Source organism: Argentina silus, assembly GCF_951799395.1.
Source record: "Argentina silus genome assembly, chromosome: Y".
NCBI classification, from domain to species: Eukaryota; Metazoa; Chordata; class Actinopteri; order Argentiniformes; family Argentinidae; genus Argentina; species Argentina silus.
In genome coordinates, this window is record NC_139654.1 from 10650036 (window position 1) to 10677294 (window position 27259).

Sequence of the window (27259 nt, forward strand, 5' to 3'; positions counted from 1 at the left end):
TATGTACTACTAATACACTGAAATATAACCAGCAAAACATACTATATACTACTAATGATATGTACGACTAATATATCACCGAACTGAACTGAATATATATATCTTTTTGTGGGGGGATATGCAGCGTTCGGCCTGTAGAGGGTGCTACAGGACCGTGGCCAAGGTGCGGAAGCGAGGCTTTGTCGCACACCTGTTGCGAATGAAGCCTCGTTAACGAAATGGTCGAGTCCGCCTCTGTGTCCAAGAACATTGTTACATTGGCGCCCAACGTGGGGCACAGAGGAGAGGCGGACTCGATATGTCTGGTGAGGGAAAACCCCGTTTATTTTATAAGTGTACGTCAGGACCTGGTTGACTTTCCAGTCGACGCTTTCCAGCCGTCCTCCTGAAAGCAGAGGCACACACATCTTAAACCATTTCGTTAACAAGGCTTCATTCGCAACAGGTGTGCGACAAAGCCTCGCTTCCGCACCTTGGCCACGGTCCTGTAGCACCCTCTACAGGCCGAACGCTGCATGTCCCCCCACACTTTTATTTTCGGTTAATTACTTTACCTTTTCGTTAATTTCTATGATTTCTTTTTTACCCCATGGTTTAATTACTTAAATTACTTTTTGTCCGTTTTAATTTTTTTTTGTCTGTGTGTGTGTGTGTGTGTGTGTGTGGCACGTCAGAGAGGAGACAGGGATGACACATACACACAGCTATTTCTGTCCGTGATCAACAGCGCAGAGTAGTAGAGAGCCATGGATACACCCTCCTGTACCACACGGCATGCTGGGACGGTGGCAACCAGAGGTCACACATACACCGGACCAACGCTATTTTAGACACTCTATAAATACCCCTGAATACAAATAGCATTGAATAGTTATTGAATCAGAATGTCAGGTTCATGTCTGAGAGATAACCTGAGTTCTGATGTCAGTTAAACATTGTAAAAGGTACAGGGCAGTAACCTAAAAAGGTAAGGTTTGGCAGAGGTGGAACATCAACCTACAATGAGTTTCATAGAGGTACTATTAACTTAAAAGGGAATGGGGTTGTCAATGCAAGCATACTATTGTCTTAAAGGGAATGAGGTTGCCAAAACAAGCATTAAAAATGTGGTGGCAAATATGGTCTCACAGCAAGCTGATGTATAGATAAACATTGAATATGGTTTATGATAACGAGTTACAGATGTAGACGCTCTACTCTTAAATGTTATTATTAGAGTCAGAAAATAAATGTTTGTGTTAGTTTTTTTGTTAATTTGAACAATTTTATTTACTGCACACAAACCACTTGTTTTTGTCATCTACACTCACTGAACACTTTATTAGGAACACCTGTACACCTTCTCATGGTGGAGGTGGTGTAATGGTGTGGGGAATGTTTTCTTGGCACACTTTGGGCCCGTTAATACCAATCGAGTGCCACAGCCTATTTGAGTATTGGCCACAATGTACCCATCTTCTAATGTCTACTTCCAGCATGATAATGCACCATGTCACAAAGCAAAAGTCGTCTCAAACTGGTTTCATGAAGATGACAATGACTTCAGTGTTCTTCAGTGGCCTTCCCAGTCACCGGATCTGAATCGAATAGAACACCTTTGGGATGTGGTAGAACAGGAGATTCACAGCTTGAAATTGCACCTGTTTCCAACATCTTGTGGAATCAATGCCACGAAGAATTGAGGCCGTTTTGAGAGCAAAGGGAGGCCCTACCCAGAAAAGTATAGTGTTCCTAATAAAGGGCTCCGTGAGTGTATATTTCATTCTCCAAGAAGCTGTCAGGGATATTGTCAGTCCACAGAGATGAGAAATCGCTCATGGATGCACGCACGCACGCACACTCAGTCTTTTAAACATGGCTGCCCAGAGACAGAGAAATGAGTTGGAAAATGAGGTACATTTAAACAAAACATTTGACCATATATATATTTTTTTTTTCATCCATCCATCCATAGATCTGGCTCACACAAACCAAACTCTCTAAACTCAGATCTTAAGAGGAAGCCAGTGTTCTCAGACCCACTCAGACTACTCCCAAACAGGGATTACACCAACTACGTCTCACGCACAGACCAACACACCATTTACAGTGGGGGAAATAATTATTTGATCCCCTGCTGATTTTGTTAGTTTGCCCGATTACAAAGAAATGAGCGGTCTATAATTTTTATGGTACTTTTATTTTAACAAATAGAGACAAAATATCAACAAAGAAGTCCAGAAAAAACACATTATATAAAGTTATAAATTCATTTGCATTTGATCGAAGGAAATAAGTATTTGATCCCCAAGCAAAACATGACTTAGTACTTGGTGGAGAAACCCTTGCTGGCAAGCACAGAAGTCAGACGTTTCTTATAGTTGGTCACCAGGTTTGCACACATCTCAGGAGAGATTTTGGTCCACTCCTCTTTACAGATCCTCTCCAAATCCTGAAGGTTTCAAGGCTTTTGCTTGGCAACTCGAAGCTTCAGCTCCCTCCACACATTTTCTATAGGATTAAGGTCTGGAGACTAGCTAGGCCACTCCATGACCTTAGTGTGCTTCTTCTTGAGCCACTCCTTTGTTGCCTTGGCTGTATGTTTTGGGTCATTGTCATGCTGGAAGTCCCATCCACGACCCATCCTCAGTGCTCTGGCTGAGGGAAGGAGGTTCTCGTCCAAGATCTTATGGTACATGGCCCCGTCCATTGGCCCCTCAATGCAGTGAAGTCGTCCTGTACCCTTAGCAGAGAAACAACCCCAAAGCATAATGTTTCCACCTCCGTGTTTGACGGTGGGGATGGTGTTCTTGGGATTGTAGCATTCAGCATTTCTCTCCCTCCAAACACGAAGAGTCGAATTTATGCCAAAGAGTTCAATTTTGGTCTCATCTGACCACATCACCTTCTCCCAAGCCTTCTCTGAATCATTTAGGTGTTCATTGGCAAACTTCAGATGGGCCTGTACATGTGCCTTCTTGAGCAGGGGGACCTTGCAGGCACTGCAGGATTTCAATCCGTTACGGTGTAGTGTGTTACCAATGGTTTTCTTGGTGACTGTGGTCCCAGCTGCCTTGAGATCATTACCAAGCTCCTCCCGTGTAGTTCTGGGCTGATCCCTCACCCTTCTCATGATCATCCTTACCCCACGAGGCAAGATCTTGCATGGAGCTCCAGGCCGAGGGCGATTGATGGTTATTTTGTATTTCTTCCATTTTCTAAAAATTGCACCAACAGTTGTCTCCTTCTCACCAAGCTTCTTGCTGATGGTCTTGTAGCCCATTCCAGCCTTGTGCAGGTCTACAACTCTTACCCTGATGTCCTTTGAATGTTCTTTGGTCTTGCCCATGGTGGTGGAGAGGTTGGAATGGAAGAGATTGATTCTATTGATAGGTGTCTTTTATACCCATAACAAGCAGAGATTAGGAGTACTTTTCCTAAAGTGACAGGACTAATCTGTGTGCCTCATGGGCATATAACCGGTCTGTATGAGCCAGAATTCTTGCTGGTTTGTAGGGGATCAAATACTTATTTCCTTCGATCAAATGCAAATGAATTTATAACTTTATATAATGTGTTTTTTCTGGACTTCTTTGTTGATATTCTGTCTCTATTTGTCAAACTAAAAGTACCATAAAAATTATAGACCGCTCATTTCTTTGTAATCGGGCAAACTAACAAAATCAGCAGGGGATCAAATAATTATTTCCCCCACTGTATGTATCTCAACTCCCAGACACTTCTCTTCTCTGCCATATTGATTTTTTATGTTGCCGTGTTTCTCTTTTCTTTCCGTTCTTCTTTTCTTTCCGCTCTCCGCCCCCGACAGACTCCTGCCATCTACACCACAGAAGCGGGAAATTAATCTGGCACACCTCCCCCCGACCACCACCACCACCACCCCCACCCCACGCCAGATGCCGTCTGACTCCAACCCTATCGATCCACAGCTAGTTTGCCCAATGGATTCTGTTTCTCCCTGCCTCTCCTCTCCACTTTGTGACTCTCTCTAACAGCAGCTCCTTCTGATGTCTATGGGGTTTTAGACGGTCGATGGAACTTTTTCCCAGAACCACCCTCTTGTGGCCCCGTCCTCTCGCTCACATACGCACGCACGCTTGGCCCTCTGGGTAATCTGCGCATGCTTCTCAGGGTCGAAGGTCAGGGGATGACAGGGTAACAGTGGTAATAGCCGGACGAGGGGCCAATCAGAGGAGAGCAGTTCTCTCTAACACCATCCCACTGCTGCGTCTGGGTCCGGGCCAGGGGAGGCTACTGGAGGTGGAAATCAGAGGACGGGCTCTTTGCAATGCATTCAATGGAATGAGAAATGGTATCAAACACAATGAGAGGACGGGCTCATTGTAATGCATGTGCTTGATACTATTCCTCATTCCATCCTCCCATTTCTACCTCCACCAGCCTCCCCTGGTCCGGGCTAATATCATTCTACCTCTGATACATTAGCGTAGCGTGTGTTTTAGTTTTAAGTCCGTTCCATTCTTTACGATACTAGCCCCGTCGAAGCTCAATAAGGCTGTAGGTTATTTTTATCCACAAAACACATTCAATCATCTTTAAACCGCTCTGGGGCTTTTCACCATTGCGCCTCCTCTCAAACGGACAGCTGCCTGCCAGTTAGCCTGTAGCCTACTAGCCTTTAGCCTGAAGCATGCTTCGTGTTTCTACCCTGGAGGTTCATGTTTCCAGCCAGGCCTCATCTCTCATCCTGGGGTTGTTTTTTGCCGGAGGACGATCACCCTCTCACTGCTGCGTCTGGGTCCGGGCCAGGGGAGGCTGGTGAAGGTAGAAATCGGAGGACGGGCTCATTGTAATGCATGGAATGATATGAAAAAGAAGAAGAAGACTCTTTATTTTGGCCATGCAATCAATTCTCATCAATTGTAGGAATTTGATACGTGCACACCCCTCCCGAGACAACACACACACTGCACACACCACACCCCCAAGGGAGAACAGAGCTCTGGGCTCTGGGCACAGGGCAGCCATATTCAGCGCCGCTGGAGCAGTTAGAGGTTAAGTGCCTTGCTCAAGGGCACAACGGCAGTGGTAGGAGCCTCAGATATGATGCCAGTAACCTTCCAGTTACCAGCTCACATCCGGCTCCCTCTTAGGGTGGGGATCGAACCAGCAACCTCCCGATTGCTGGCCGGCTTCTCTAACCTCTATGGTATCAAACATGTCTTCATTCATTCACCATTCCTCATTCTGTTCCATGCATTACAATGAGCCCGTCCTCCCATTTCTACCTCCACCAGCCTCCCCTGGTCCGGGCTAATATCACACACACGCACACACATAGCACACACTGCGTAGATAGTTTCCCTCAATGCTCACTGACACACACACACACACACACACACACACACAAGCACACGCATCCTCTGCACATTCAATTCTCAGTCATGTCAAGAGCTTTGTGCAGCCCAACAAAAAAAATCATTGTTGTACTCGGATACTACAATAGTACCCCTGTATGTTCTATCAAATACATTAGCACAGGTTTGTCTCTGAGCCGAACACCTTCTCCCAATAGGCCTTTTAATAAACTAACAGTGATCTGAAGCTAGGAGAGTCATGTTGGCTTTGTAGAACAGGTACTTAAAGAAGTACAAATAGCTGTCACGCCCTCTACTTCCATCTAGCCTGCAGTACCCCTCCTCTCCTGCTCTCACTCTGTCGCTCTTTCCCTGATTATCAGAAGTGGAGTCAGGTGTGCGGGAGTCAGCTCACCAGCTGTCTGTCATCTTTCCATCATTAGCCCTGCAATAAAGACTTCACCCATCCAGACTTCACCACGCTGCCAGATCGTAGCTTCAGTTTACTTACCCCAGCCTGACTCCAGCCTCCTGTTACCTGCCCAGCCACCTCTTCTCTGCTTGCCATTCCACCTTGCAACTCTGTTCTCCCCTACTCCTCATCCTCCCTCCTAGCACACCCTTGCCTCTACAATAAATACACCCTTTGTTTGGGTTCAACCATCATCTGCCTTTGTTCTCTGTGTTCTGCATTTGGGTTCACTAGCCTGACCATTACAATAGCCCTGTAGGTAAGAGAGAGGAACGGAACCTGCAGCCGAGGAAAAACCTTGAGTCCCTGTGTTCCCTGAACACACACAAACAGACGCCTGTGTGTGAGGAAGAGCTAGTAATGACAAGGCAGCAGGTGGAGTGAGAGTTAGGCAATCACACTGATGATCAGGAGAGATCCAATGACTCCCCTGTGTGGTGGTACAGTTCAATGACTCCCCAATATATATATATATATATATATATGCCATTTAGCTGACGCCTTTATCCAAAGCGACTTACATTGCAGTGAGTGCATACATTTTTCAGTATATATGGTCCCAGCAGGAATCGAACCCCCAACTCAAGCGTTGTTAGTGCCATGCTCTACCAACTGAGCCACAGAGGACCCCCCCTGTGTGATGGTACAGTCCAATGACTCACCTATGTATGGTTTGGTCCCATAAAGGGTAAAATATTGTCACCTTTACAGTAATGTAATGCAGTTTATTCACACTCAATTTAGCATCAAATATTTAGTATAAGTGTGTGTCGACAGTGTGTGTGATCTCTTCTAGTGTGCTTGTTGTGGTAACAGTGGAATGAGAACTATCATTCACAATGTGAGGTGTGTGTGGGGAGTCTCTGTGTGTTGGAGAGTTCAATATCACTGCAAATCAGCTTCGGGAGTCAGAGAGAAGACATGCACAAGCCTAGGCGTATACAGTATAAACACACACATACGCACGCAGAGTAGTTTCCTGCGTGCGTGAGGATCATGAGGTGTATTAAAGGAGGGGATGATAATAATAATAATAATATAATAATAATAATAATAATAATAATAATAATAATTTAAAATAATAGGGAGGGTAAAAATCTAACTAACTTATTAAAGGGAGGGTGTATTAAAGGGTGATTTAAAGGGAGGGCTTATTAAAGGGAGGGTGTATTAAAGGGGAGATTTATTAAAGGGAGAGTTTATTAAAGGGTGTATTAAAGGGAGGGTGTATTAAAGGGAGGGTATATTAAAGGGAGGGTGTATTAAAGGGGAGATTTATTAAAGGGAGGGTTTATTAAAGGGAGGGTGTATTAAAGGGATGGTTTATTAAACGGTTCATTAAAGGGAGGGTTTATTAAAGATAGGGTGTATTAAAGGGTTTATTACAAGGAGGGTGTATTTATTAAAAGGATGGTGTAATAAATGGAGGGTATACAGTTTTGAAGGGAGGGTGTATGAAAGGGGAGGTGTTTTAAAGGGAGGGTATACAGTATTTACTGGATGAACACACACACACACACACACACCCTCCTGCTGGTGACTATGCCTGGCCAGAGAGACACACACACTTGCACTCTCTCTCACACACACACACACACACACGCACACACACACACACACACACACACACACACTTGCACTCCCGCACGCACACACACACACACACACACACTACCATTTGACATTTCAGCGAACGATGGAGGATGCAGTGGACAGTGCAGGCTCAGTACAGCGGGACACACACACACATGGCACACACACACACATGGCACACACACACACACTTGCACTCACTCCCGCCCGCAGGCGCACACACACACACACACACACACACACACTACCATTTGACATTTTAGCAGCTTACACTAATTACCCAGGATGCAGTGGGCAGTCTCAGGTCTCAGAGGCACCTCGGCATGTCAACAACAACAATAAGATGATTTTTTGTAGAGTAGCATCTGATCACTGGAGGGGGTTTACAGTGTAAATGCTATTGTGGTGACTGCCTTCTGAGTTCAGAGACCGACTGCCTAGTAGAGACAGAGGAGTCTACATCTGTCCACTCCTCTCTCTCTCTCTTCCACTCCTCCCTCCCTCTCTCTTTTTTCCACTCCCCTCTCTCTCTCTCTCTCTCTCTCTCTCTCTCTTTCTCTCTTCCACTCCTCCCTCCCTCTCTCTCTCGACTTACTAGACTCATCTACACAGCATAGAAATACATTAACTAGACATCAGGAACCCCAGTGTTCTGAATGACTATAGACCGGTAGCCTTGACATCCCACATCATGAAGACCATGGAAAGACTGGTGCTAGCACACGAGGCCCCTGGTGAAGAAATCCTTGGACCCCCTGCAGTTTGCCTACCAGGCAGACATTGATGTGGAGGATGCCATCATCTACCTGCTACACAGAGCTCACTCCCATTTAGATAAGGCTGGCAGCACTATGAGGGTCATGTTCTTTGACTTCTCCAGTAAATTTAACACCATACAGCCCTTACTACTTCCAGATAAGCTGCTGAGGATGCAGGTGGACTCCCCTATTGTTTCCTGGATTACGAACTACCTGACCAACAGGCCACAGTTTGTACGGCTGCAGGGATGTGTGTCGGACTGGGTGGTGAGCAACACTGGCACCCTTCCTCTTCACCCTCTATACCTCGGACTTCAGGCACAACACAGATACTTACCATCAGCAGAAGTTCTCGGACGATTCAGCTATTGTGGGATGTGTCAGTGGAGGCCAGGAGATCGAGTACAGAGGACTGGTGGACAGTTTTGTTGAGTGGTGTGAGCAGAACCACCTGCTACTCAATATCAGCAAGACAAAAGAGATGGTGGTGGAGGACGAGGGTCCCTTTGTCTCCTGTTTCCATCCAGGGAGAGGACGTGGAGGTGGTCCAGAGCTACAAGTACCTGGGGGTGCACCTGGACAATACACTGGACTGAACTGGTAACATAGATGTCCTGTACAAGAGGGGCCAGAGCCGGCTTTATTTCCTGAGGAGGCTCAGGTCCTTTGGTGTGTGCAGGACTCTGCTGAACATGTTCTACCAGTGAGTAGTGGCCAGCGCCTGTGGCCAATTGGAGGATGAGGACCAAACTCCTGGCCATCATGGACAATCCCTCCCATCCCCTACATGACACTGTGGCAGAGCAGAGAAGCTCCTTTAGCAACAGACTACTACAACCACGTTGCACTAAGGAGCGCTACAGGAGATCTTTTCTGCTTGCCGCAATAAGACTGTACAACTCCTCCTCCGGCTGGCTCGATCAGGGTGATTCTCTGCGCAATAAAAATGTGAATTGGAAAGAAAGCAATTCTCCAGCATCATGACATGGCTAGCCACGTGCCTCAGGCTTGGTGTGTGTGTGTGTGTGTGTGTGTGTGTGGGTGGGTGTGTGGGAGTATGTGTGAGTGTGTGTGTCAGCCCTGCCACTTGGCTGTGTTAGAGGAGGGAGGCAGGGGGAAGGGGGGGGGGCAGGGGGAGAGAGAGGAGACAGGCAAGTGTGGCAGGGAGAGGCTGGGTGGTGAATGGAGGTGGAGGAGGGGACTCAGAGCCTTTAGTCAACAATGGAGGCACAAACAAACCCAGCTAGCCACAATGCAGCACAGACGACGTTATGCCACGCTACGCTTGTGGCAGAGAGCAGAGAGCAAACACGGCCCATGCTTAAAACACGGCGAAGTCTGGGGAATGTACTGTCAGACTGACACATGTGCAACACGCACACCTGCGCACACACACGCATGCACACGCACACACACACACACACTCCATCTCTTTCTCTCTCTGATACAATACGCATAAACAAATACAAACTCACAAATCGTGCACACACTATTGAGTACTACATAAATAACACCTACAGACATTGGCGGAATTTCAAGTTAAAAAATACTTTAAAATAAAATGCCAAAGACTAGAGCTGATGGTTTATCCAGTAACTTTTATTCACAAGTAATAAAAGCAAACACGTTTGCAAAGGTTTTTTTTTGTTATCCTCTCAAACCGCCATTTATACTTTCAAATATAGGTTACCTCCTTCATATGCAAATCACTTATATCCACCAATATCATTCGTCTCCTACATTTCATCACGGCCTGGTTTCCCCTCCTATTTGTAAAGACAGTTCTCGTCTTACTACATATTGGTGATGAGCTCATTAGATTTATCACTGTTCATTCTAGGGCCTGGCATGGTTGGCCTTATCTTCACCTACCAGTGCATTGTTTATTAGGGTTTTCCTCTCTCCCTTGTCCTGTTTTTCTCACAGAAAAAGTGTATCTTGTTTCCATCTTCTGCTCTCAGCTTGTTTGATCTGTCCATTTGGATTCTTCACAACTGGTTAAGTTTATATCTGCTTCTCTTTTCTGTTGACCATATCCTGCTTTCCCTTGCCCTGGTCATCTGTTTTCTCTAACCGTTGCTCCCTCCTGCAACCTGTATAAACATCTCCACTACTCTCCCTTCACAGATCAATCACTGGCCATCCTGGTCTTAATTCTCTCTCTACCTTTCCTTTGTGGAATTAGGAATCTTTATTTTCTACAGAAATTTACCATACACAAGACCCTTTGGGACTTTATAGTCCCACATCCTATACTAGTGTTTAAAATGATATACTAATAAATCATGCAAGTGATTCAAAACATTATATAATTGAATCATATAAATGAAAATCATCAATATGACAATAAACTCCAACTCCTGGGGACATGTCTCTTTTACAGGCAGGGGCGAAAAACCTAGCCTCTTATTCAATATCAATCTACCAGGAAAATTCCCCTGCGGCTCTCATACCATCCGTCCAACCTTGAGCAACCACGTTACAAGTCTGTAACTGAGCACCTGTCCCTATGAGCAACAACTTCCTTCACATTTATATGGTTACACAATTGTTAACAAAAAGTAAAATATTGTAAAACAAATCAACCTGTAAATGAGACCTATACTTATCCATTATAAGGGATCATTTGCTGTGTCCCTGAATCTATGACCTTCCCACTGTTGCCACTTTACACATTTTCAATATAGTCATTTTGTCAGTGATACAAACAACAGGTGTTATACATGATACCATAAAACACATAATTGTCCAATAAGTTGCAATTATTTCCAAGTGGAACACAGTTCTTATATGGCCAGGGGTTCTTCTTTTTAATGGCTGGAGCAGTGGTACTCTCGAATGGGTGTATCTGTTGGAGCTCGAGGGTCATGGCTGGGAGTCTAGATGATCGCTTCATCGTCTAAGGGGGCAGAAGACTCACTGTCCTCCTCCTCCGAGTTAAGAACAGGATATAGTTCTGGTTGTTCTCCAACTCTGCTGCCTGCTATCGGCGCTGTCCCTGCTGTCACACTCATCTGCTTAATTGTACTCTGTATAAAGAAAGATCTCAAAAGAGGCATCATATAACAAAATATCAGTCCTAACACAACAATCACAATTGTAATCATTATTCCCATTTTTGCCCACATTGCTCCCCACTTTCCTAGGGTGTTTTCCAACCAGTCTAATTTCCCAAAGTCTGTGCCTGCATTGTGTCTCACTTCCTGTCTCAAGGTTTTTAGTTTAGTCATTGCTCTAACAAAACTTCCTGAAGGATCGATGTTATTAGGAATGAATGTACAGCATTGATCCCCAAACATTTTACACACTCCACCTTGAGCGGCCATCAGAAAATGTAATGCTTGTCTGTTCTGCCATGTCATTCTACTTGTCTCTCTGACCTGCTCTCATAGGGCTGATAAGGCATCATCTGTATAATTGATGAATCTCTGCTGATTGTAATAAATGGCATTTATTCAATCTACATTTTTATTTATTGTGGGCCAAAGGAAAATTGATTCCAGTCCTGCCAGTGCCAGCAGGTAATGCCGCCATTAGCCTTCCTTCTCCACATACCCAATAGTAATCTGCCACTGGCTCATTCTGGCTGAGACATATATCGATTAGGGGTATTCCTCCTGGAGCCCCAGGAGCCCCTAATCTTATTACTAGTGGTCCAGAACAGTTTCTTTGCCTATCTTGTTTTATCCTGCGCCTCTTATTGGATACCTCTTCTTCTGTCTCAAACATGTTAGGGGGATGTACTACCTTACGGGTAGCATTTGAAAATGTCCCTATTGCTTGGTTATAAGGTACTTTTGGCCGAGGTTGTTCCATATTCCATGGTACAATACGCCATGTGACGTGACAGTCCCCTTTAAATTTCCCCAGGTTTGTGGTGCCATATGTTGTGTTAAATGGTTTGTCAAAGCATTCAAACTTTTGCATCCAATCTATTGAATAGGGTCCTGGAATCTCTCATCTATTCTCACATCTATTTTTCTGCATTGGTCTTTAAAGGTTTGATCATAAAATTGATGGTATCTGGTGTTGCTTAAGATACCCAAATATTCGGCTGGACAATATGGTCGTTTTGATTCTTCTATAGGACAGGACTTTTTATTAAACTGTGCACAAGTCTGGTATGTGTGTGGGTTAGGTACAACTCGTAGTTTTTTAAGTGGTGATGGACTACACATGAGGCAATCTCCTTCTGTTACTGACTGGGCTGTAAACTCTACCCATTAATACCAATCATTTTGTCTTGCCTGTTCCCATAATGAATTTTCCTTGTATTCTCTGTCCCTATCTCTTTTGGTTTCAACCTGTGTTTGCTTCACTTCCTGAATCAATTCTCTCGACAGGGCCTGTTCTACTTGGGACAGCATATAGATTAGTATTATTACTTTATACAGCACTAGTCCCTTCTCCGGGATCCCCCAGGCTCTACTGTCCTTCCTGTACGGCTGGGGGGTTGGGTTTCCGGCCCCTGTACAGCCTTTGTACCTGCTTCTTCATTTTCCAGGTCCTCCTGTGGGTTCTCACCCGTCTGTGGTCTGTCCTAGTGCTTGCCTCGGGACCCTGGTGCAGTGGTTCAGATGGTACCAGGTTAGACTCCCTCTGACCTGTATTGCAGTGGGGGTGGCTCGCACTACCTCGTATGGTCCCTCTCCCCTTGGCTCGTTCCACTTCCTCCGGAAGACTTTGATGTACACCTGGTCCCCTGGTGTCATTGGATTGGGCAGGGGTGGCTCCGGCTGCTTGTCTTTCTCCTGTGAATATATAACTTTATGTATCTCAATTAGTTGTTTCATGTATTGCTTTAGTTCCATCTGGAGTTGTTCCAGTGGGGGTCCTTTGTAAGGTCCTCTTAGTGTTGGCACTGGCATGGGTCGACCTGTAAGCATTTCATGCGGTGTTAAGTGCGTGTTTCTGTTAGCCTGCATGCGGTAGCTCATTAATGCAAGTGGCAGGGCATCTACCCAGTTAAGCTTTGTGCTAGCACATATCTTATTCAGCTTTGTTTTGAGGGTACCATTTATTCTTTCTACCATTCCCTGTGATTGTGGATGATAGACACAACCCAGTCTTTGTTTTATTCTTAACTGTTGTATGACTTGTTTCACAGTTTTCTGAATAAATGCTGCACCGTTATCTGAACTAATCTCATTAGGTATTCCAAATCTGGGTATTACTTCTCTTGTTAGGAATTTAACCACTGTTCCTGCCCTTAATTCTGCCGATGGCGTTGCTTCTACCCATCTGCTGAATCTATTTATGACAACAAGCATGTATCTTTTTCCATTTACCTTTTTTATCATGTCTACGTAGTCCATTACTAAATGTTTGAAAGGTCCATCTGGAACAGGTATGTGCCCTAAGGGTGTTGTGACTCTCTTTCTTACATTGTTTTGTGCGCATACTGTGCATTCTGCTAATGCGTTGTCTACCATTGCCTGTAAATAGGGTGACCAATACCCTTGAAGTTTTATTTTTCTCACAACTTCCCCCCTTGCGCAATGGTCAAAACCATGCGCATCAGTGATCAAAATTCCCATAGCACCATAGGTGCTACTATTGTTCCCTCATGTGATCTCCACAGTCCTGTAGAGTCGGCCTTTGCCCCCCTTTGGTGCCACATGGATTGCTCATATGGCCCCGCAATCTGTTTCATGCGTATGATGTCCTCTGGCTGCGGTATTGGTTCTACCAATACCATTGGTGCCAATACAGCCACCATACATTTTGATGCTCGCTTTGCCGCTTCATCAGCAGCATTGTTTCCCTGGATAATGTAATCATTGCCTTTCCGGTGTGCCTGACATTTAATGATTGCTAATCGCTTTGGTTTCATCATAGTCAACATTAATTCTTTGATTTGTTCAAAATGTTGTATGGGTGACCCATCACTTTTCAAAAACCTTCTCTGTTTCCATACTGCTCCAAACAAATGACAGACTCCATGCGCATACCCTGAGTCAGTAAAAATATTCACTATTTTGCCTTCTCCCAATCTATAGGCTTCTGTCAGTGCTTTTAATTCTGCCAATTGGGCAGAACATGGTTGTGGGCAACTGTCTACCTTTTCTTCTTGGAATGTCTGCCCTTCTTGTCTGACAATGCCATACCCTGCATGGTTTCCTAAGTGATCTCTATAGCATGAACCATCTACAAAATATGTCTCTTCTGCATCTGGTAAGGGTGTTGATTTGAGGTCTGGTCTTAACTTGGTGAATGTTAGCGAGTGTGCTATACAATCATGTTCTTCCCCTTCATCTGCCAGTGGTATTAGCTCAGCTGGATTTACTGTGCTACATCTCTTAATAGTGATGTCTGGGTATGTTAATAACGACAAATATGACAGGTTTCTAGCCTGCGTTAGAACAAATCTTCCCTGCTCTAACAGTTCCACTGTCTTGTGATGTGTGTATATTGTTATTGGGTAGCCCATTGTGACTGACGAGGCCTTCTCATAGGCATAGTGCATGGCCGCCACTCCCTGAAAACATGGCGGGTACCCTTGGGCCACACTGTCTAATTTGGTGCTATAGTAAGCTATGGCTTGCTTTTTCCTACCACTACATGTGTCCTGTGCTAGTACTGCTGAAGCATACCCATTTCTTCTATTTGCCACATATAACAGGAATGGTTTGTTATAGTCGGGCACAGCCAATGCTGGCGCCCGTTGCATTTCCTTTTTCAATGTCTCAAATGCCATCGTTGCATCTCTTGTCCATGTCAAAGAGGCTTTTAAGTTCTGCCTATCGGCTGTTTTCATCAACTCTCTCAGAGGTGCTGTTTTTATCGCATAGTCCTCTATCCAATCTCCACTGAATCCTGTCATTCCCAGAAACGTCATCATTTGGCCCACAGTTATTGGTTTTGGTGCTTTGCGTATACCTTCTAATTGTCCTGGTGATATTGCTTTTGACCCATGTGCTATTGTTCTTCCTAGATATTCGACCTGCGGTAAGCAATACTGCAGTTTTGTTTTTGACACCTTGTGTCCCCCTTTTGCCAATTGTTTGAGAACTCTTATGGAGTCCTCATGACACTGTTCCAATGTGGGTGAACAGATTAGCAAATCATCCACATATTGGATTACTGTACTGTTCAGCTCCAAATCTTCTAGATCAGCTTTTAACACCTGGTTAAATACATGAGGTGAATGTTTGAACCCTTGAGGTATTCTAGGATAAGTATATTGTTGTCCTCTATAGGTAAATGCAAACAGGTACCGACTTTCTTCTGCCAATGGTACACTGAAAAAGGCTGATCTTAAATCTATCACTGTATAATATTTTGCCGTTGGAGGGACATTTGTCAACAATGTATGAGGATTTGGTACTTCTGCTGGCCAATCCTGTATTACATCATTTACTGCTCTTAGGTCATGTACCAATCTCCATTTTGTCTTATCTGCTTTTAGAATTGGAAGAAGGGGGGTATTGCAGGGGCTGCTTGTTCTTTCTAAGACTCCCGCTGCAATTAATCCCTCTATTGTTTTGCTTATACCTTCCTCAGCTTCAGGTTTCATAGGATATTGGGCCTTTCTAGGTAGTACGCTGCCCTGTTTAGTGGTTACTATTATAGGGCTTGCTGATTTTACTAAGCCCACATCAGTGTCATGTTTTGACCAGAGACCTTCTGGGATCTGTATTTCCATGTCATCTCTCAGCTGATTGTTTACTTTCTCTTTTACCTGAACTTGTTGTTTTACCGATATGGCTACCTCCTGTGGTATTCCATTCATAGGCGTGGCACATATTAGTTTTATGAATTCTTTATCTGCTGAACGTTTTATCAGGGGGTTGTTTGTTTCTTTCCAATCACTTCTTGCTGCATTTTCATCATTTGTCCCAAGTCTTTTGCTCTCTACCCTTTGTTTATCATTAATGACATGAGGAACAGCGTTAGGTACATTATACCACTTTTGCATAAATTCTAACTCATCTACTTGCATAGCTGCTCCCTGTTTTCCCACTATGATGTGTTGTGACATCATTGGGACAACCAGATTTTTTGTTTGTTCCTGCCAAATTAGTTCCCTGTGGGTTTCACAATTTGGATCAAACTGCATGGTGCAGTGATAGTCAAATTGTGGTCTGCGTGCATCAGGTAATTGGGCTTCAATACATTTTCCCCATTTTAACCAAGTCTGCTCTACTTCATGGTTTATTTTCCCCAACCAATAAACGTTTGCACTTCCATTTATCTGTGACTTTTGTGTCTTGATTGCTGTGTTGTCTACATGTACACCTTCTGGGGAACACCATATTTTTATCCCCAACGTGCATAATGCACCCCTCCCCAAGAGATTCACTGGTGTCTGGTCTGAAATCAGTATGGGTAAGGCTGTGGCTCTGTCTCCTATCTTCAGACATACTGGAGTTGTCATTGGAATTAGCTGCACTTGTCCCGAGAATCCTACTGTTTTAACAATTTTTCCTGACAGGGGGAGGTGAGAGGCATATTTTGGACCTACACAAGTATAGGTGGCTCCAGTGTCTATCATCATGGGTATGTCTGTATTTTCTATCTGAACCTGCAGCATTGGTTCTTGATCAGCTTCTGTGGTTAATCCTGGAAACTGACCCTCCCCATTAGGATGGGCATCCCTAGTAACCGTAATTTAGTCCCCTATATGGATTGGCTGGTCCTTGTGGAGGCTTCTGCTGTTGCTGACTATAGCCTTGTTGTCTATTCTCCCTCGGCTGCCATGGATTAATTGGACATTGCCTTCGGTTGTGTCCTGCTTGGTGACATCCCCAGCACACACCGGGTGGGCCTAGTGGGTCTGTTCTTTGGAACCTTCCTTGGGGGTTCTGTCTTCCTCTCCATGGCTGAGACTGCTGGGGCTGCTGGGCATACACATTGATTATAGGTACGAAGGATTGCTCTTGTCCCCGTGGCCTCGGCACTGGAGGTGGCTTTGGTGTGGCCATGGGTGGAACTGGTTTCCCGGTTTCGGCAGACATCACCCCTTGTATCTTCTTCTTGCTTCGTTCTGTGAGTTCCCCCAACTGGAGCTGTGTTAATTTTCTCTGGATGTCCTTTTCTTGCTCCTTTTGTCTTAGTTCATCCTTCCGGTATCTTTCCACCGCATGGACTAGATGATCACAGAACTCTATGTGTTTTTGATGTAAGTCCGACCACATCCTCTAACCTGCTTCTCACCTGAGGGGACATGGCTTCCACCACTGCAGTTCTAAACAGGGTTGTCATCAGTGGGTCTCCCTCTGGGTCTGCTTCAGTTTCTTGTTTCCACTTCTTCAGTTGCTTGTGAAGGTATGTGGCAGGGTTCTCAGTTTCTCCCAGTGGGTCTCCCTTCAAGGTCTTGGGATCCAGCCTTTGTGGATATACTTTTTTCAGGGTATCCCACATCAAGGGTCTGGCTCGATCAAATCCCATCCCATCAAGTGCGGTACCGTCTGTTGCCGGTCCCAGTCCACAGGTCAGGGGGATATCTTCCATCTTTGTCACTCCCAGCACCTTGGCCAGCAGGGCCTTGAGGTCTCCGACCGCCAGCAGCTTCCCCATTGTCTCTTCCTCAAAGCTTCTAATCCATTTGCCTGCTCCCTCATGTATGTCAGGTAATCTGCTGACTATCCCCTGCATGTCCTGCATTCCCCAGGGCACATAGTGTCCTTGCCTTCCTTTTATCAGGATGGGGCACTGTAATTTATCTGGTGGACATAACTTTTCCCTATCTCTCAACACTTGTGTTGTTGGTCTTTCGTCGTCGTCTCTCTCATCTTTTTCCTCTCTATTACCCAGGTCACTATGATCACCCAGTTCGTACATACTTCGGGATATCTGCTGCATAAGTCTTGTGTGTAGTGTACTGAGTTCTTTCATTTTTTCTATCTTCTGTTAGGCGGGTGGTAGTGCGGTGGACCTAAGTGCTGAGAGATACTCAGACGACAGCGTAAAGTGTTTCTCAAAAGGGGGTTTTAATCACAAAAGTGGGGAATGGGATACAAACAAACACTGGGACCAAACGGTAAAACAAGGGTGGAGAAAACAAGCTCCATTAAACAAGGTACACACTTAATAAGTGGAATAATAAGGACAACGGGATAATCACTGGGAATAGCGAAACAGACGGGCAGACAGGGTACTTACAAACAGACAGGGAGAATCTCGGACAAAGACATGGGGAACACACAGGCTAGATATACAAACGGGACAGAACACACAGGTGTGACGATTCAGGGTAGATTGGGAGGCCACTGGCCCGTATAGCCAGAGGGGGGTGCCAGAGTCACCAGACAGCAACCTCAGGCGTGACAATCTTCCAGTTTGGTTCCTCTTCCAACAGTTCATCTCTCCTTCTTTGTTTTGATTCTGGCTCCCATATGCTTTTCTCGACCTTTTTTAGGGCTTCTCTCATCTCTGCATAGCAATCAAGTTCTATGGGCTTCCCTCCTTCACTTTTTTCTTCACTATCCTTCTCTTTCTCCTTTTCCTCTGGACTTATCTCCACTTCTCCATCCAGGTAGAGTTTTCCTGTTATTAGAGGGAATTCCCCCTGATTATAGGGTGGAGGCATTGTCTTTTCCTCCTTTCCATTTCCCACTGTATCCTTTCCCAATCGTCTTATTTGTCTAGCATTTTTTAACATTATTTCTCCTTCTGTCTTGAATAGTTTCTCTCTTTCTTTTCTCCTGTCTCTTTTTTGAATTACTTCGAGGTTTGTGGTTTTTTATTAACGTCCCCATTTCCCTACACACTGCAATATCAAATGTCCCTTCCTTAGGCCACTTTGTGGGAAATTTACTAGTTTGTTTTTCCCATTTTTCTGACATCTTTTTTATTTCTTTATCTAAAAGGGTTTTTTTGTTTGCTAGTATGTCTACCGGAGTTGTCATGGTAGTCCCTTTCTCCATTTTTCCCACTACTTTTACTATTTTAGTTCCTGTTCTTAGAGCTTGAATAATTTACTTAACTCACCTCTGAGGGTCTGAGGTTACTATTATGATACGGCAAGGAGTTAAACGTGCTTTTTTTCTTTTTAATAAAAAATATTATTATTATTTATTTATTTATCCCTTTGCTTGTGGCAACTATCATTCATTTGGGTCTTGGTTTCATATTAAATTGAGGGATATACGCATAGGGGGAAGAACATCTGTTGATATCGTTCCACTGTCTACAATTAACAACTGTGTGTATGTGTGTGTATGACTGTCTATGTATGTGTAGGAAATTGTGAGTGTAAGTATGTGTGTGTGTGTATGGGTATCTGTGTGTGTATCTAGGTGTAAAGTGTGAGTATATGTGTGTGTGAATGTGTGTAAGTATGTGTGTGTGTGTGTGGGGTATGGTACCTTAGAAACTGAAATAAATCACTCTGAGCTTAGACATGTATTTCTACCAGTCAAAATTACTTTCACACAGCATATACTTTACAATAAAAATGTTTTGGTTTTCCACTCATAAAATACAAAAACAGCTGAACACCCTGGGTATTGTATCGTTACAAAAACTCTTGAACTAATCTTTTTTCGAGGGTGTTACCGTCGCCCTTGAGTGACGGCCCAAGATGGCGCTCAGCCCTTTTTTCCTTTCAAATGGTCTATTTTATCTTATCTTTATCTCCTCAAGTCAGTTTCCACTGTGTCTCTTACAGCTTTTATCCCAATTGGCCAACAATTGTCTCTTCTATCTAGTGTTCTTATTTTGACGAATGTTTTAACACATATCAAATGTTTCCTTTAAGAGAAAACGATGGCTTCTTGCCACTTTCGTATACTCCTGAATCTATATTCTTGTTATTTTGTACTTTGGGAGGCACATCGAAATGATTCACGTTGACTCGTTATCTAAACAATGTGTACTCTTTATTCTTCTGTATATAACTCTACGATCTTTCTGTTAGATTAGACGTTTGTCCTTATTACTTATCCTATACTCTAACTGTCTTTCTCAACACCCGACAAACAGTTTTATACAAAATTTCTGTCTCTCTTCTGTTGCTTTACTCCCACACAACACAACTATATTTCACTCTTCCAACACAACTCAACGATTTTACAAATTTTCACAACACGACACAGCGAAATCAACAACAAAACAGCACAAAAATATAGCCACAGCGCTAGTAAAAACACTACTGCCTTCTCATCTACTTCCGCATACGTCACGGTATTAATGTGACGTTTCACAACACAAATAGTAATATCACAAATCATATTATACACTTCTATCCAGCACTTCACTTCCTCGACACGAACACAAAGTTTATTCACTGAACTTCAATATACGTCAATATAACCAGCTTCTCATTAATACACTTCGTCAACATAATCAGAGCTAATTATATCATTAGTACACACCTCTGCACAGCAATGCAACACTGCATTTGATACACTTCCTCAACACAAATACAGAATTTAGTCACTGAGCTTCGGTCTATACAATCAACTTTCTGTCAATTCACTTCCTCAACATGACAGTTTATAAGTACTCTCTGGCTTATCCGTCCAGACCCATATTAATCAATTAAACTCAGTGGTAGCCATAAACTTCTGTTTATCCGTGCAGACCTGAATTAATTGATAATACAGCGGTACTATAAGCTCATTGCCCTCTGTTCAGCCCAGTATTGATCTTGTTTCAATTCTGCGGTACCCACGGGACTTGCACATGTGACCCAATCTTTGGGCTTTAACTTATTTACAGTTATTAACAGTTATTGCATGCACATTTTCTGAAATCCCCAACAGCTCTAGTTCAAATCCTAAATTTGGTTTCTTTATTGGTAAGACTCATGCTAGTGTCCTACCGTCAAGCCCGGAGTCCCAGAGCGAATTACACACATTTTCTATACTAAAGCAGGAAGTCTGCTTACCTTATCTGTGGCCACTCAATTTGTGCAATCCGTCCAGTTCCTTTCTCAATGATAGTTCATGGTGCAAGTCTTGTTAATCCAATCCTGTTCGTGACGCCAATTATGTGGCGGAATTTCAAGTTAAAAAATACTTAAATAAAATAAAATGCCAAAGACTAGAGCTGATTGTTTATCCAGTAACTTTTATTCACAAGTAATAAAAGCAAACACGTTTGCAAAGGTTTTTTTTTGTTATCCTCTCAAACCGCCATTTATACTTTCAAATATAGGTTACCTCCTTCATATGCAAATCACTTATATCCACCAATATCATTCGTCTCCTACATTTCATCACGGCCTGGTTTCCCCTCCTATTTGTAAAGACAGTTCTCGTCTTACTACATATTGGTGATGAGCTCATTAGATTTATCACTGTTCATTCTAGGGCCTGGCATGGTTGGCCTTATCTTCACCTACCAGTGCATTGTTTATTAGGGTTTTCCTCTCTCCCTTGTCCTGTTTTTCTCACAGAAAAAGTGTATCTTGTTTCCATCTTCTGCTCTCAGCTTGTTTGATCTGTCCATTTGGATTCTTCACAACTGGTTAAGTTTATATCTGCTTCTCTTTTCTGTTGACCATATCCTGCTTTCCCTTGCCCTGGTCATCTGTTTTCTCTAACCGTTGCTCCCTCCTGCAACCTGTATAAACATCTCCACTACTCTCCCTTCACAGATCAATCACTGGCCATCCTGGTCTTAATTCTCTCTCTACCTTTCCTTTGTGGAATTAAGAATCTTTATTTTCTACAGAAATTTACCATAACATCAGATTAATATACTTTACAAACACGGATATACCAAACACACACACACAGGAGCAGGGCTATATTAGCCTCACAACGCCTCGACTCATTTAGGTATTTACCGTCAGACACAAATCCCGCTCGAAAATGTCTACTCAGGTGAATCAACGTAATCTAAGTTTACGGTTATGATTTCCTCATTTAAATAAATAGTGTGTTTACTTACCATGACCATTCTCGTGTTGTGTTGATGAGGGGAGCAGAAGACAGGTGCTTAATCTTCGTGAGGATAAAGAAAATCGGTTGGCAAGAGAGTCAGTCTTCGTATTGGGCGCGCGAGGTCCCGAAATAATAGGAACGGTTCCGAAAAAATAAAACAAAACAACAGAGAGGGAAACGTTGTTCAGTGAAACGACAGCAAGCATGTGCAAGCATACTTGTGTCATACAAGCCCTTTATGGAATAATAATAATAACGGTGTAGATTCTCATCGAGGCGGACTCGAGCGGGGCGCGGGGAGGAGAGGGAGCGACAGGGGGAACGATGCTGGGGCTGTAGCGGTGCTGTTGATGACGCGTGTAACAATGTTCGTTGACACAGAGGCGGATTCGGTAGGTGTGGTAAGTAATTTCCGTTTATTAACACTTTGTTAATCCCGCTCGTTTCTCTTCTGTCCTCAATACCTCTTCGACTTTTCAGTCGATGCTTTCCAGCTCTCCTGCAAAAGCAGAGGCACACACATTTTAAACCATCTCGTTAACGAGGCTTCATTCGCAACAGGTGCACAATCAGCCTCGTTCCCGTAACCCCGGCCACGGTCCTGTAGCTCCCTCTACAGGCCGAACGCTGCATGTCCCCCCACATACCCCCACCGCCCGACACAGGCCGGGGACACGACGGCCGACAGCCTACTCCCCCCCCCCCCCCCCCCTGCCCGGGAGAGGAAGTCTGCCACGACCATCTGCGCCCCCAGTCTGTGCACGACCGAAAAGTTGAAGGGCTGCAACGCGAGATACCACCGGGTGATCCTCGCGTTCACATCCTTCATGCAGTGGAGCCACTGGAGGGGAGCATGGTCGGAATAGAGGGTGAAAGCGCGACCCAGCAGATAGTAGCGGAGGGCGCTGACCGCCCACATGATGGCGAGGCACTCCTTCTCCTCTGTGCTGTACCGGCCCTCCCTCTCCGACAGTTTGCGGCTCAGGTACAGCACCGGCCGGTCAGCCCCTTCCACCCGCTGGGTCAGCACTGCTCCCAGGCCTCTATCCGACGCGTCCGTCTGTAGGGAGAAAGGGAGGTTAAAATCAGGCGCATACAGGACCGTTTCTCCACAAAGAGCTCCCTTAAGGGCCTCGAACGACCCCTGGCACTGGCCCGACCATTGGACCGGATCCGGGGCACCCTTCCGGGTGAGGTCCGTCAAGGGACTGGCCAGCTCTGAGAAGCCCGGCACGAACTGTTGGTAATAGCCAGCCAGCCCGCCCCAGGAACGCCCTCACCTCCTTCTTGGTCTTGGGCCGCAGAGAGGCGGTGATGGCCGCAGTCTTTTCCACCTGCGGCCGCACCTCCCCTCGACCCTTAAGTGGTACCCCAGACACCGGATCTCCCTCCGCCCGATCACGCACTTTTTCGCGTTGGCCGTCAGCCCCGCCTGCCTCAAGGACCGCAGGACAGCAGCCACACGCTGCACATGCTGCGCCCAGGTGTCACTGTAAATTACAATGTCATCCAGATAGGCAGCAGGATAGGCATAGTGCGGCCGCAGAATGCGGTCCATGAGGCGCTGGAAAGTGGCTGGGGCTCCGAACAACCCGAAAGGGAGCAACGTGAAATGATACAACCCGAGTGGAGTGGAGAATGCAGTCTTCTCCCGGGATACCGGCGAGAGGGGAATCTGCCAGTATCCCTTCGTGCAATCCAAGGTCATAAAAAACCTGGCCGTGCCAAGCCGGTCCAAGAGCTCGTCAACCCGGGGCATCGGGTAGGCATCGATTTGGAGACCGCATTAACCCTTCTATAATCCACACAGAACCGTATAGACCCATCCGGCTTGTTGACAAGCACGATGGGGCTAAACCAGTCACTGCGGGACTCCTCGACCACACCCAGCTCCAGCATGGCTTCCAATTCCTTGCACACAATGTCTCGTTTGTGTACCGGCAGCCTATAGGGACGCGTACGCACCGTTAAACCCGGCTGCGTTTCTATCTGGTGGTCGATAAGCGTAGTCCGACCGGGCAGGGGAGAGAACACGTCAGCGAACCTAGCTTGCAAATCTGGCTAGCAGAGAGGTGGTTATCAATACCGACCGGAGTGCTAATTTTTGATTTTGGGACTTCCGGTCCGAACTCATCTCTCTCTGGAATTATTGTAGCCAGAGCAACAGTGACCACGTCGTTCCATTTTTTAAGGAGATTTACGTGATACACCTGCAATCTATCCCCCCGGTCCGAGCGTACTACCTCCTAATCCACGTCCCCCATGCGACGTGTGACCACAAACGGCCCTTGCCACTTCGCGAGTAATTTCATGCTGGAGGTGGGTAACAGTACGAGCACCTTGTCTTCCGGTGAAAATTCTCGCAGGTTAGTTCCCCTGTCGTAGAGGCGCTTTTGACGCTCCTGGGCTTGCTGCAAATCCTCGCGTGAGATAACCCCTAGGGCGTGGAGCTTTGTGCGCAAGTCCAGGACGTACTGAATCTCATTTTTACTGTCGCTAAACCCTTCCTCCCAATTTTCCTTAAGAAGGTCTAGGACACCCCGGGGCTTACGCCCGTAGAGCAATTCAAACTGGGAAAACCCGGTGGAAGCTTGGGGAACTTCCCGTACCGCAAACAACAGGGGATCTAGCCATTTATGCCAATTCCGACTATCCTCGTGCACAAACTTCCGGATCATTGATTTCAAGGTCCGATTGAACCACTCACAAAGGCCATCCGTGGCCGGGTGGTAAACACTGGTTCGAATCGCCTTGATGTTCAACAACCCGTACAGTTCCTTGAGGGTGCGTGACATAAAATTGGTGCCCTGGTCGGTGAGAATCTCTTTCGGGATTCCCACCCGGGAGATCACTTGAAACAATGCCTGCGCTACACTCCTGGCAGAAATATTGCGCAGCGGTTTTGCGATATCCCTGTGTACACCGATCAAATGGCCCGATAATATCCATGGCAATGCGGTCGAATGGTGTGACGGTCGCAGCTACACTCCGCCCGGGTCTGTGTTTGTTGTTGTGTGTGTTCTGTGTTTGTCTCCTTAATGTTGTGCAGCAGGCTCCATATGGTCCATGGTCCGAAGGCTCCGCCCACTTCCTGGTTGATCAATCACCATTCTACCTATCAGCCCAAACCACATGGACTATAAAAAGCCTACTGAGTCAGTGTTCTGGAGCTGTACTAGCTCACCACCTTGCGTGTATCTGTTCGATTTGCATCTTGTTTCGTGTATTTAGTGATTATCCATATAGGGATATTGGTTGCTGTGTGTGTGTGATTCTGAGGAGGTTTAGATTGAGGAACAGGTAACAGTATTTCACTTTATATTATTAGTCACTGATTCACATAAAGTCACCTTGTCACGTAGTTTGTTAATGTTAGAAACATTAGGGCGAGGGGCGACTGTGGGTTTATGTACTTTTGTTTGAGATTGTTGTTTAGTTAGTGAGGTTTTGGTTTATTGGTATTTACTTTTATTTTAGCTCAGATGGGAGCAGGGACTCACTCTTTTTGGAGTCCAGTTTTCTTTTGTGATTATTGTTTATTTGTTTCTTTGATTTCCCCTGCGCCCATAGGGAATTTGCCTCCTTTTCGTTGTAGTTTGGGATCTAAAGACATTTCAATTTCCCTGTTAATAAATAACTTGAATTTTACCCACACCATCGGGTTTATGTTGCTTCTCTTTTCCCTAGCGAGCTAGGGTCGTAACAAATGGGTTCTCGACCAATGGTAAGGGCCGCAACGGGGCCCGGGGAATGGCTGGGGAATTTACCAACTGACATTCGCGACAGGAAGCGCACCACCTACGCACCTCTGCCCGAATTCCCGGCCAATAAAATCGAGCCATTATACGGTTTAGTGTTTTATCATAACCTAAATGGCCCGCCATGGTGTTGAAATGAGCCGCCTGGAAGACCATTTCCCGGCGGCTACGGGGTTACTTCCTCCTGACTATGCGAGTCACGACTCACTCGGTATAACCTGTCGCTGATGATCGCAAAATAGGGGTGGGCGCGCACTGTGTCTGGCCGTACCAAAGTACCATCAATCACTTGGTCATAGGCCGATCGTAGGGTCTCGTCACGAGACTGCTCGAGGGGGAAGTCACCTAGCAGCGGATAGTTTGGCGGGGAAATCTCGGGTTGAGACCCCCCCGCCGGCCCTGGTTCCTCGGCAGTGTCGCGAGGCACCGCCTCAGCACAGAGCACATTACACGCCTCACACCTCCCTCTCTGTCGTGCACACACCCCGGTAGCCCGCTTTATCGCTTGGGGAAACCCCTCCCAATCTACACCCAGAACAAGGGGATGAGAGAGGCGCGGGCTAACCGCCGCCTGTACACGATGCTTTTTTCCCTCATAATGAATTTCGATAGCGACCACAGGGTATTCGTGAATGTCCCCATGCACACACTTCACCAACACCCTTGATGCCTTTAACAATGCCCCCGGTCGAACCAGGCGCTCCTGGATCATGGACTGCATGCAGCCCGGATCCAAGAACGCCTGGTGCGTATCGTGTTGTATCCTTACCGGAACACAATACGCCTCTCCTGGTCCGGGGGGAGGCCCGGTATGTTGCCGATGCGGACGACCTGCCCCACCTCCATCACTAGGCAATTCGCCTGAACATGGCCCGGCCGTCTGCATCGCCAACACACCCCCCCTGCCGCTCGGGGTGCTTCCTGTGGGGCCAGGGCTGGTTTTCGACATGCCTGCCCCTGCCATCTTGTCCTCGAGGCGGGCATCGGCCTCTCCTCGTCTGGCACCACGGCTCCTTCTGGGCGCCGGCCCCCCGCCCCCTGGCGCGGGGCCAAGGTTGGTCGCCGGGACTCCCGCGGTGGAAGGGAGAGATGGTCCTCCGCCAAGGTCACGGCGGCCGCGAGATCCTGGGGCCGGTGGTACTGGACCCAGGCGCCGGTCCGGGCCGGGATCCCCGTGAGGAACTGCTCCATCACCACCCGGTCCCCGACCTCCTCCGCCGAGCTGTTCCTCGGGTCCAGCCACCGCCATGCGCTGTCCCGCAGCCGCTGGGCGTAGGCAAAGGGCCGGCTCCCCTCCTCCATCGTCAGGGCCCGGAACCGGCGACGGTGTTCCTCCGGGGTGAGGCCCAGGCGGTCTCGAATTGCCCGGGCTAGGGAGGGATAATCCCGCTGGGCGGCCGCTGGTAGGCTGTGGGCAGCAGATGGTACGCCCACTCGCCGTCCGGCCACCCCGAGACCCTCGCCGTCCCCTCGAACACCGCCAGGAATGCCTCCGGGTCGTCCAGGTCCCCCATTTTCTGGAGGTGGA